General features: G+C 39.0%; 1 pseudogene across 1 annotated transcript; it reads left to right on the top strand.

Moving 5' to 3' along the window:
* The first annotated feature begins 4,575 nt into the window (after window positions 1-4,575).
* LOC148114222 (E3 SUMO-protein ligase KIAA1586 pseudogene) lies at window positions 4,576-7,124 on the top strand (annotated as a pseudogene). The gene has a single exon (XR_015733927.1). The product of XR_015733927.1 is annotated as an E3 SUMO-protein ligase KIAA1586 pseudogene (transcript).
* Window positions 7,125-12,628: the final 5,504 nt, after the last annotated feature.

Genomic DNA, 12,628 nt, shown 5'->3' with positions numbered 1-12,628 from the left:
GCCATGCAGGCCAGATTTGACCTCATCGCAGGTGGGATTTTGACCACAGGGCTTGAGTTTGACACCCCTGATTTACATGAAATTCCCTATTCCATTATGTTAAATGAATTAGTCTACCAACAACCAGTACTTATTTAATGGGCTATCACCTGTCCCCTAATCTTGGACACATTAATTTTGAACACATTATGCAAACACCAGTTCTCTTAAGATGTCCATAGTGCATAAGGTCAAAGAAAAGAGAAAAAAAGAACAACTACCAGGAAGGATGGACTTGACCTTAGTGGAAATGAGCATGCTTTTGGGAGACCTGAAAGGCCAGATTAGGGCCAGATATCCTGAAGAAGTTCTGTCTACCTGGTGGATATTGTCTTGAGGACAGTGATGTATTAGTGATGATCCTAATGAATAATCTATGCATTTATTTCTAAGTCTATTTTCTGGTCCACAGGTATGCAAAGTAATACATAACTAAAATATGGTTGAATAGAGATATTAAGATGTACTTGAATGCAATGTCTAAATATGATGAACATTATACAAAAAGTTGATTTATGCAGTGTCTTAAAACAGTGTCAATATTAAACATGAATACTGTATGGATATTAAAGCCTTTGATCAGCCATAGCAAAGGATGTGTGTATGTGCACATGCAATTCTGATTTCACCATCAATGGTGGTAGGGAAAAAGATGAAAGTAATTTGCTGGTAACAGAAACATGAATCCATATGAAACAACCCAAGAGTCAGGGGTGGGTTGCTCCTAGTTCGCATTGGTTCGCAAGAACCGGTAGTAAAAATCTAGAATAGTTCGGAGAACCAGTAATAAAATTGACTAGCCATGCCCCCGAACCGGTTCCGGGACCCCCGGGTCAGCCGCTCGCTGTTCGCTTACCCCACCCACCCAGTCGCCACTTGCTTACCCCGCCCACCCAGTCGCTGCTTGCTTACCCCGCCCATCTGCCTGCCCTACTCACTGCTCACTCACCCATTCAAACCTCGCCCTGCCCATCCAAACACTATATAAACAGCTCTTCGCCACGCGGCTTACTACTCACCTCCTGACTTAGACCTGTGAGTTCTGCAAGCGCCCCAACAAACCTGCTTCATCCTGCCTATAAGTAAGCTACCCCACCATAGCCACCAAGGCTCAGCTAGTGCTTTCCACCCCCCATGCTTTTTCAGGCCATCTGGAGCTTCCCTGAGGCTTCCGGAACCAGCCATCCCAAGCCCCGGCCTGCCATAGCCTCTGGGGCTTGGCTTGGGCCTTCCCGCCCCTCCCCATGCTTCTTCAGGCCATCCAGAGCTTCTCTGGGGCCTCCAGAACCAGCCATCCCAAGCCCCGGCCTGCGATAGCCTCTGGGGCACGGCTTGGGCCTTCCCGCCCCTCCACATGCTTCTTCAGGCCATCTGGAGCTTCCCTGGGGCCTCCAGAACCAGCCATCCCAAGCCCCGGCCTGCCATAGCCTCTGGGGCTCGGCTTGGGCCTTCCTGCCCCTCCACACACTTCTTCAGGCCATCCGGAGCTTCCCTGGGGCCTCCAGAACCAGCCATCCCAAGCCCCGGCTTTCCATAGCCTCTGGGGCTCGGCTTGGGCCTTCCCGCCCCTCCCCATGCTTCTTCAGGCCATCCGGAGTTTCCCTGGGGCCTCCGGAACCATCCATCCCAAGCCCCAGCCTGCCATAGCCTCTGGCGCTCGGCTTGGGCCTTCCCGCCCTCCCAGGTGGTTTAATGTTTTCCACCCTCCCTCCAGAGTCCAGCCTCCAGCCGCCTTACCTGCCTGCCTTGTCCAGCTTCCATCCATTCCCCAGCCAGTCTTCAGTAGCTGAAGCCCGAGTGGTTTGCAAGTTGCAGCAGACCTGCCTCGCTGAAAGTGGAAAGCGTCCATCTGCTGCAATCCATTTCATCAGTGAGCAGCTGAGCCTCCCTGTCTGCCTACCTTCTGCCTGTCTTGTAACATCAGTTGGGTAAGTGGCTGGTTTTTTTTCCTTTATCCTTTAAAAAATGATTGTAATAATGTTATTCTTTTTAGGAAATATTTTTTTGGGGGGAAGTTTTTTCTTTTTAGGAAATGTTTTTTTGGGGAGAAGTTTTTCTTTTTAGGAAATGTTTTGTGGAAATGTTATTTTTTTTAAGTAATGTTTTTTGGGAAAATAGTCACATAAAATTTAATAATTTTAGCTCCTTTCGTATGTTCAGATTTGTGCAAATTTTGTGAGATTTTGGGTGTAAGTATGATAACTGGTTTTTGAGGTTCTATAATTTTTGTGAGGTGGTTGTTTCTTACATATCTTCAGCTTTGTGCAGCTTTTGTGAGCTCCTGCAGCTTGATGGGTTTCAATGTGTTCCTGATAGCACTGGGTGTTGTTTACCTGGGTTAATCCCAGGTCTTTTGTTTTTCCTATCCTGGGGGTTAATTCTGCCATGAAAGAGGTAATGGGGAGTTTTTCAGGAGAGTTATTTTTGGCCTGATTCCCCTTAATGACTGTACTTAAGGTGGTGCTTTTGCTTGGGGTTTTTTTCAAGGGGGAAGGGCTGGGTTGAATTTCTTGGCACTGTTTTCTGAGGTTTCTGGTGCAGTGAGGTTTCTGGCACTGTCCTTTTGGGGTATACTTCCAACAATGCCTTGATGACAGTTTTTATTCCAGTGGCTTTCTTTCCTGTCCTAAGGGTTAAGGAAAAAACTTGTTTTAACTGACTTTTGGGGGACAACTGTTGTTAGTCTTTTGGTGTTTTCCTGGCACTGCCCCAAATTTGGGGAGGGGCAGGGGTTATCTACACATTAATCATAATCAAATACTAATACTACGTGCTTATCCATTTTAGTGAGCTTTCCTTATATCATTGGTGTTTTATACTTTTATATTTCTAACTTTTGTTTCTGTTAGTGAGCCATTGATAAAACAAACCCCACGTAAAAAAATATTCGAAGCCTTCTCCTTGATTTAAATTTTTACTTTATTCATTTCTGCACATTCTAATATTGTTTTTATTCATTTTCATATCTTTGTTTTTCCACTATTATGCAAACACAATTCTAGCAGCTGTTAACATGTGTAAAATGAAATATGTATTGTATTCCCTTTAAAATATCAAACAAAATATTTCTGATTTTAAATCCATATCTTACTTTACCATTACTTCTAACCATGGTATGATTCAATTTTTTAAACAACCGATTCTGGGGGCGTGGCTTATTTGGGGGCGTGGCTTGGTGGTCATGTAACTGGGTGGCATGGCTAGTTGGTCATAGGGACTACCCAGAGGGCTGAAAAAAGTCATTTCTGACTGGTCCTCGGACTTTTGACCAGTCCTCCCACTTATGGCCAGTCATCATTTATGCCCGTTGCAGCATTCTTAACAACCGTGTCACTCATTTCACAACTGCTGCTCTTTGTGGTGACAAAATAGGGCGCAAAACGTAGAATGTGAGGACAGTCGTAAGTGCGAGGACCAGTCAAAAGGGCGAGGACCGGTCAAAAATAATGTTTTCAGCCCTCTGAGCAGTCCCTATGTGCATAGAGACTACCCAGAGGGCTGAAAAAAGTGATTTCTGACAGTTGGACCCCGAACATATCCTGAAAAGACTACATTGTTGGGTGAAAACAGAGATCCCTTCTGTTTCCTTTAGTCCTCAGCTTTTACAACCACAATCAAGCCCAAAGCACAATATTGTTTCTATTCTTTTGCAGTATGTTTAACTGGATGAAAAAGCAAAGTAGTATGACCTCTTTCTTCACCAAGAGACCAAGACTGCAACAATCAGATACAACAGAATTGGACCCAAAACCATCAGAAGCACCTGCACCACAAGCACCACTGCCACCACTTGAACGTAGAGAAAGCAGCAAATCAATCTCCTCAACTGAAAGTCTTCCTGATCTTCCAGCCTGCTGGACATTTCAGCAATATAGCAACTTTCAAGAGAAGTATGATGGTTTGGAAGTTGCACACCAAAAGTTAGCGTTGAGTACTGTGCATAACATGATTTCGCATTCGAGAAAGGCATTCATATTTCCAAAGAATGGAAACACTTCAAGATTGAGGCATCAGGGACAAGTAAAGAGGTACAGCAAGCATCTCTTAGGGAAAAAAATGAAAGAACATTTTACATCAAAATCTCACACCATTTGCAGAGACAACTTCCAACAACGGGACCTGGATATGATCACAAAATCAGTAGATAGGTCAACTGATAAACATTTATCTACTACTTGTACAGTTTTTCTTACAGTTTACGGTCTGGCACAATGATGTAAACCATTTTCAGACATAGAAGGGGAGGTAGAATTTCTAACTACAGTTGGAGTAGATCTGGGAGTAGGATTGCATTCACGGAGAAGTGCAGTGAAAATAGTTGCTTTCATTGCAAATGAAATTAAAACTGAAATGTTTAGTAGTATTATTGGGCAGAATCTAAAAATATGTTTGATAATTGATGAAGCCTCAACGCTATCATTCAAACCAGTTGTGATAGTTTTTGTAAAAGTTGAGGATTCAGATAACCCAGCAACAGTTTTTGTTGAGCTTGTGGAATTGGAAAAACAAGATGCAGAGACGGTATGTTCTTCAGTGATGGGAAGTTTACATAAAGTTGGGTTTACCAAGGAATATCTGCAAAAACATTTAATAGCATTTTGCTCTGATGGTACCAGCATTATGCTTGGGAGAAAATCTGGAGTGAGCACTAGACAAGCGAAAGAGTTCCCAAACATCATAATATGGCACTGCTTGAACCATCGCCTCCAACTGGTTCTAGATGACTCCATAAAGGACATCAAGCAACTGAACCATTTCAAGATATTTCTAGACAAGATACACACCACTTTCCACAAATCCTGTAAGAGCCAAGCAAAACTGTTCAATATATCACAACAACTTGGACTTGAAATTGTAAAAATTGGAAGAGTTTTGGGACCAAGATGGGCTGCCCATGGTTTAAGGTCAACCATAGCTGTGTGGCGTGCTTATCCAGTGCTACATCAGTTTTTTCATGGAAATGTAAGATACCCAAGTATGGCTGTCCATCTTGAAAATATAATTTTTTTTTTATTGATTTGACCTTGATGATTGATATTCTGAACAAGATTTCTCTTCTATCAAATGCACTACAAAAAAGAAATACGGATATCATAAAGGCTGAAAAATTTGTGCTGAAATCAATTAAAGCATTTGAAATGCTTAGATGGGGAAAGGGTCCATATGAAAAAAGGGTTGATGGAATGATTACTTCAGAAGCCTTCAAAAATATAAAATTTGTTCAAAATCATCGATTTGTCGGACTTCCTCGGGAAAAACTTTTGGAAAGTATAATAACAAATTTGAGGAAAAGATTGATGGATTGTGAACATCTAAAAACAGGTAGCCAATTGCAAGACTCAAATAAATTACAATTTCTCACTTTTTTGAAGCCAAATTACTGGAATATTGAAGATGTAGTCGTTCCATGGCCAGAAGCTGAAGAACAATTGCTTGTATTTGGTGAAATTTTTAATTATGAAATTAATATGAACGATTACAGAGATTTCGTAGAAAATGTATTAAAAGATTCAAAGAACTATGCAATTCCTGACAGTATTAAAAAAGATAAAGATATTGTCAGAACAATTGCTGTGAGTTCAGCAGAGGCGGAAAGGGGTTTTTCAAAAATGAACCTCATATATTCAGAAGAAAGAACTCACCTAACTATTCCCAATATAAGTAATCTGATGACAATTAGTGTAATTGGCCTACCTGCAGCACAATGGGACCCTATTCCTTCCGTCAGAAAATGGCTAAGATCACAACATCGCACAGCTGATGATCCAAGAATAAAGAGCAAAAAAACTGAGGAGGCTGCCACTGCCAATGAAAAAACATTGCGGAAACATCTTAAAGCTAAAGACCAGTAACACAAGTAAGTACTTGTATGTAGCTCTTTCAGTGTGTTACTCTTATGTAAGGTGTAAGTGCATGCAATTAAAAACTTTCTTTCTTATCCCTTCTTTGTGCAGGTCATTCATCAGAGCAAGAAAGTGTGTGAATTTGAAGACAGACAACAAAGTCATCCTTCTTCTGTAAATACTTGTCATTCATTAGGGCACAGACCGTAGTCAGTGACATTGAAGACAGACAATTGTCATTGGTCTTCTGTAAGTACTTGTGCGAGTGTGTCATTCTTATGTAAGGTATAAGTGCATGCAATTAAAAACTTCACAGATCTCTTCTTTGTGCAGGTCATTCATTAGAGCAAGGAAGTCTCGCCGTTGAATACATTGAATACAACGTTTTCATCGTTCTGTAAGTACTTGTGTAGCTCTTTTATTGTGTACTTATTTTATTCTTATGTAAATAAGTAAGTGCACAAAATAATAAACTACCTTTTTGTATAACTTCTTTTTGTAGGTCATTCATTAGGGCAAAGAACTCATGCTCGCCGAGTCACATGACCAGGAAGTCATGCCTGCCGAGTCACATGACCAGGAAGCCATGCCTGCTGAGTCACATGACCAAGAAGTCATGCCCGCTGAGTCATATGACCAGGAAGCCACACCCACAAACTAAGCCATGCCCACAGAACCAGTAGTAAAAAAATTTAGAACCCACCCTGCCAAGAGTCTTTTAAAAATCACTTTATTGCTTAGTATCAAAATAAATGACAATAATTAAAAGCCATTGTAAATTGAAACTGATATTAATATTTATCCTATAAGGCAGGAATGAAGGAGAAATTGAACTAAGAGAAGCAGTTAAATAGGGCAGAATGACAATATATTGCATTGAAATAAACAATAGCATGTACAAATGATTATATAATATTATCTAGTCGTTGCATACTAAAATACATGTAGAGGTTCCATGTAGAGGTTTGCAATGACAGGTGAGAGGGGTGATCCCATGGGTGCTCTTTCTATTTGTTTGTATTTTTGTCCGTTATAGATGAAGTATTTGTTGGATAGGCAGTGGTTGGTCAGATCTAGGATGTGCTTGGGGGTGTTATATTTGTTTTGGATAGCTGTCAAGGCTTCTTTGATTGGCACTTGGGTGAAGAGGGATATGACATCGAAGCTCACGAGTAGGTCACTGGGCTGTAAGTTTTGTTTCTTTATGATCTCTATGAACTGGAATGAGTTTTTTACGTGTGAGGTGATGGATTCTGCATAGGGCTGTAGTTGTTTGGCGAGAAATTTGGTTAGGTTTTGTAGAGGTGAGCCTAAGGAGCTAACTATGGGTCTAAGTGGGGTTCCTTCTTTGTGTATCTTGGGGAGACCATAGAGTTTAGGGCATCTGGATGATTTCTCTCTGGGAATGATTCTTTGCTGGATCTCTTCGCTGATGGGGGAGGCTTTTATTTTGGATCTAGTGGTTTTTTCCACTAGAACACTTTGAAACTCAAGCTCTAGAAAAATCTGATCACAAACCCAAACTCTGGCTCAGATACGTAGACGACACCTTCATAATCTGGCCACATGGGATGGAAAAACTGGACAACTTCCTCACACACCTCAACAGCCTACACCCCAAAATACAGTTCACCATGGAAACAGAAGCTAACAACCAACTTCCCTTCCTGGATGTCTTAGTCTACAAGAAATCCAATGGCTCCCTAGGACACACCATCTACCAGAAGAAAACACACACAAACCGCTATCTGCATGCACTCTCACACCACCACCCAGCACAGATCAATTCCGTAGCCAAGACACTCATCTCCAGAGCAAAACGCTTAGCTGACGAACAACACCTAAAAACCGAACTACACACTAATGTACTAACATCCAATGGATTCCAAAAAAATAAGATTACCAACCTAATCCAAAAAGAAACTCCCACTAAAACCCAAGACAGAGAACAAGAAAATGGCAAAGCCCTCCTCCCATACATAAAAGGCACCATAGACAGAATCAGCAAGATCCTCCACAAACACAACATCAAGACAGCATTCTGTACAAACCAAAAAATATCCACCATCCTAAGAAACCCCAAAGACAAAATTGAGTTAGAAAATCAAGGAGTATATGAAATCCCATGCACTGCCTGCCCCACCACATACATCGGACAAACCAACAGAAGAATAAGTGCATGCATTGAAGAACACAAGAACTCAGTCAGAAAAGAGGAACCAACTTCTTTCCTGGTCCAACACCTTAAAGCCACAGGACATGATATTGACTTTAAAAAGTCAATAACTATCGCCAAAACTGAATACTTTAACAACAGAATAATCAGAGAAGCCATCGAGATAGAAAAACGCCCACACAGCATGAATAAACGAGATGATATCTCCTGCCTACCAGCCATTTGAAAACCCGCCCTTATTGACAAACGAGTCCTTAACACAAAGAATGACACCAGACCCACACTCATGAAAATCACACAGGATGTCACCACAACACATCCACGCAAAAAGCAAACCCTAACCAATGAGGCACGACCACAAACCAGAAGCCAGACCACAGCTGCATCATTAGCCACTTTAAATAACTCCAATCCATACATGAAGCAAACTGACACCCATTATGAAAATGTGGCATGACCACGAACGCAAAGCCAAACAACAGCAATGCAGCTCACCAGCTCAAATCCCCCTGCAACTCAGACTAACACGAGCACAGCCAAACCTCCAACCAATCAGAACACACCTCCACCCAATCAGAACACAGCCAAGTTCCCACCCAATCAGTTCCCAGCCCCACTAGCAGTTAAAAGGAAGAAACAGCTGAGATCTCACATTGTTCCTAGAAGCATGAAGCTGAAAACACCAGCCTGAAGATGACAAATGAGACTTCGTCGAAACGTTACCAAGACACTTCCAATTTTATGTGGGAGAAAACCCAAATAACCAAAGACCCACATACAAACACCCGCGAAATCCTCAGAAAACACACACACACACACACACATATGAAGTTATATATATATTATAGGACTTCCAATTGACATTGCAGCCAGGATGGCTGGAAAATAGCGGGCTCCAAGGGGGCTCATGAAATACAGCCAGTAACCACTGTCGGGAGACCCTACAGGGTCATAGCTGCCTTGTAGGAGTGGTGAAGGAAGGAGAGGTGCTTCGCTGGACCATGAGGAATTCACAATTTCCTCATTAGGTCTGAAGCAAGCTTTCCCAAATAACAGCAGGGGCAATAGCCATTTTTGGCAGTCACAAGCTGGGACAACTGGGACCACAAGATTTGTGCTGGAGCGGTTCATGGGCAGAGCATAAGAACTGGGTGAGATAATTACCAACTTTTACTCTAAGACCTGATTTAAGTACAAAAATCTTAAAAGATAACTCTCAAGCCTAAGAAAGTGATGACTAAATACATGGAGAAAAAAACCCTGAAAATCAAGAGGCAAAAGAAGCCCAAGGGAATTTAAAACACAGAAAGCTTGAAAAAAGCTTAAACAATTCGAAAGGTGATTTTCTGGAGAAATTGTCTTGTTTATTTGTATTTTTGAACCCCCTGGATTTATTGGATAATCAGCTGTTTTTGACAGACTGTTTAACGTTGGATTTGGGAATAAAAGAGCCATCTACTGGAAGAAGAGAAGTACTACAGCACTATAGCTACACTATACTCAATGAAAGTCAACTCAATACACACAAAGTCTAATGCATAGAATAGAAGTAATAACATCTGGAAGATGGCCTAACCTTGACTTTACTGTTAGAAGACGACTTGGATAATTTGAGAATATTTAATGAGTTTTTTTTCCTTCTGAAGATTTTTAAAAGGAGCTAAACTGCAAATAACGAAACTTTATTAAAATTAGCTAGTGGATTATGGATCTGAAAGATTGGAGGAATCTAGTGGATTAACTTGGATTTGGACTATTAATGTTATTCAACAGACCATTCTATAAGACAAAAGAAGAAAGGTGACAGAAGAAAAGAGAAAAGAAGGAAAGTTAAATAAGACTTTAAAATTTGGACAATTGGGAAGATATATAACTGGAAAACTATAAGACTGTAAATTATTAAAGAATTTTAAAGATAATAAATTTAGGGGTTTTGGATAATTATGGGATTGATGAAATTTTATTAAGCAGGAGTTTTTAAATATTGAGACATTGGAACTATAGAAATACACTGAGTATTTTTTATTAATTTGTTATAAAATAGATTTACAGAGGATAATAGAGGCATATGAAGAAATATTTTTATGCTACAAAGTGTGCATGAATCTATAAAGAACAATAAGAAGACAAGGGGATTGTTTAAAGACACAGAAATGAATGTAGAACATTTCACTCAACAATTGGGGTAAAAAGAGGAACGCAATACTCAAGTAATAGATGAAAAATTAGAAGAAGTAGTGGAATGAGAAAATCAAAATGAGATGCAAGAAGCTAAAAATAAAGAAGAGAAAGGATTAATAAGTAGAAATCAATTGAATAACTCCTTTAAAGCTTATAATAGAACAGAGAGAAAAGAAAAAAATATCTTCAAAAAAAGGAAAGATTTAGAGAAAAAAGAAAAATCTCTTTAAAAAAAAGAGAAGTCTTGCTGATAGGTGTTCAAATAATACAGCAGAAAGCTACAAGATTCCAAGAGAGAGAGATAAAAGGCTTACTAAAAAGTCAATAAATGATGGAATTTTAAAGAGGTTAAGAGATGATGGATAATGAGAGAATATATTAATAAAATGGAAAAATACAAATAGAAAAAATAGTAGTATATATATTAATAGATAATATAACTTATTAAAACTAAAAATAAGTTAAGATTAGTAGATGGAAATGTAGGATTTGGTAATTTAATTGTATTATTAATATTAATAGTGTGTTAAAAATATATTGTGAATTTAAAATATTAAGGATTGGAAATTGTGGGGATTTTGAGATACACTCCCGGGATTGATTAAATATTGTTAATATTTGGCATTAGTAATAATCCTACACATTTGGAAAATTGAAGTTATGGTGGAATAATGAGTAATCTTAAAATATTAAATAATAGTAATTTAGTAGGAGATAACAAATACATAGTGTAGAGAAATGTTACCTATGTTTAGATGATTAATGGGAAAATGATAAAGGATTATGAAGAGAGTATAATATTGTTGAAGTTGGCAGATTAGGATTATACATACTTATTTGTACTATTATTGTTAGCATTGTTTAAAAAATACTTGGCCTAGTCAATATACTGTCCACAAAATATGTATGGAATCATTATACACACACACACACACACACACACAAACACACATATAACAATTATACTTATATACTTATACTTATATAATAAGTATAATATATATGTATGTATAGGGTCCTATTTTCAGAGAAACACGGGAAGTAGCTTTGCTCAGGAAAAAAAATGAAACAAAAGAAAACAAAACCCACCATCAAGTTTAATTTTTTACTAGTCTAAAAAAGCAGCCCACCCCTCCCCTAAGATTCATACCACCTTTATTTGGTTCTTTCTCTAATAATACATTTACATTTTGTTATTGATCACTGTTTGTTGCTTCAAAGCAACTAAATGCTTGATAGCAGTTGGTCTTTGTGGTTGTCTCTGATTCCCCTAGCCATCTCCATGACAGCTTGTTTGGGTAGACACAGTGCAAAATGAAGCAGACAGGTCTTCCTGGCAAAGCTTTGCTACTGTACTGCAGTTGCTGTGTGGGCAAATTTCAGATGTTTTCTAAGACGTCTACTGGGACAAAGCCCTTTTTTTTCCCACTGCATACTTTGATAAACCCGTCATGTTCCTTTTCTGAAGTTATGCAGATCTGAAGATAAACAATGGAGAGAACAGTTAAACATGTCTTACACTCAAATACTACTTTTATTATGGAACCCAAATAGCTGCTGCATACAGTAGAGGAGACGATCCGCTTTAAATAGACTGAGCTGAACCAGGCTACCCAACTTTGCAGCCCTCTTTTAAATTTCTTTGATGTTTGCAAAGGGTATGAAGATGGAAACTACTGCTTTCTAAACATAAGTGTTCAGTTCATGTGCTATCCAGGGTTGTCAAACTGATGGCCCACAGGCTGGATGCGTCACGTGCAGGCCACACCCACCCCAACTCCATGAAGGGAAAAATACATTGTGAAACATCACATTATGGCAACTTGACACCACGAATTTGACACCTGTGTGCAAAACACTGTTTTATTTATTCATCATATTTATTATTCATCATATTTCTTTGTGACAATAAGCCATTTTGGTGATAAAAGCTATTAAGAACAAGCACATTACTGTGGCTGAGATGTTTGCTAAGAATTCCATAATAAATGAATTAAAACTAATTGAAATGATGGTTCAGAGAAATTCTAAATATACAATTTTAATTAGTTGCAATCTTACCTGTAAAATTCTATAAGGCTTGCACAACTTTAACTCCTTGGAACTCATATGTTTAATTAAAGCACTGGATTCTTCTTGGTGGCTTGAGATCACTGTTAACTTTTTCTCAAGAGTTAGGGGAATAATATTGCCTTTGATGGCTAATGTATTAGTTTAATCCTATGTTCCTATGAGTCCAAACATAAATTATGAATAAACACTATAACTTCAGCTGGACCTGTCCATTTTATATGCAGATAAAAATTAAAAGCCACATCTCTAATGTATTTTATACAATTCTGCAATTGTGAAGAACATTTATTTATTTACTAGAATTTGCCAAATGAAA

Source organism: Pantherophis guttatus, chromosome 4, assembly GCF_059756535.1.
Source record: "Pantherophis guttatus breed Tessera chromosome 4, ASM5975653v1, whole genome shotgun sequence".
Lineage (NCBI taxonomy): Eukaryota > Metazoa > Chordata > Lepidosauria > Squamata > Colubridae > Pantherophis > Pantherophis guttatus.
The sequence above is the reverse complement of the archived record's forward strand: the minus strand, read 5'-3'. Positions and strand labels throughout refer to the sequence as shown.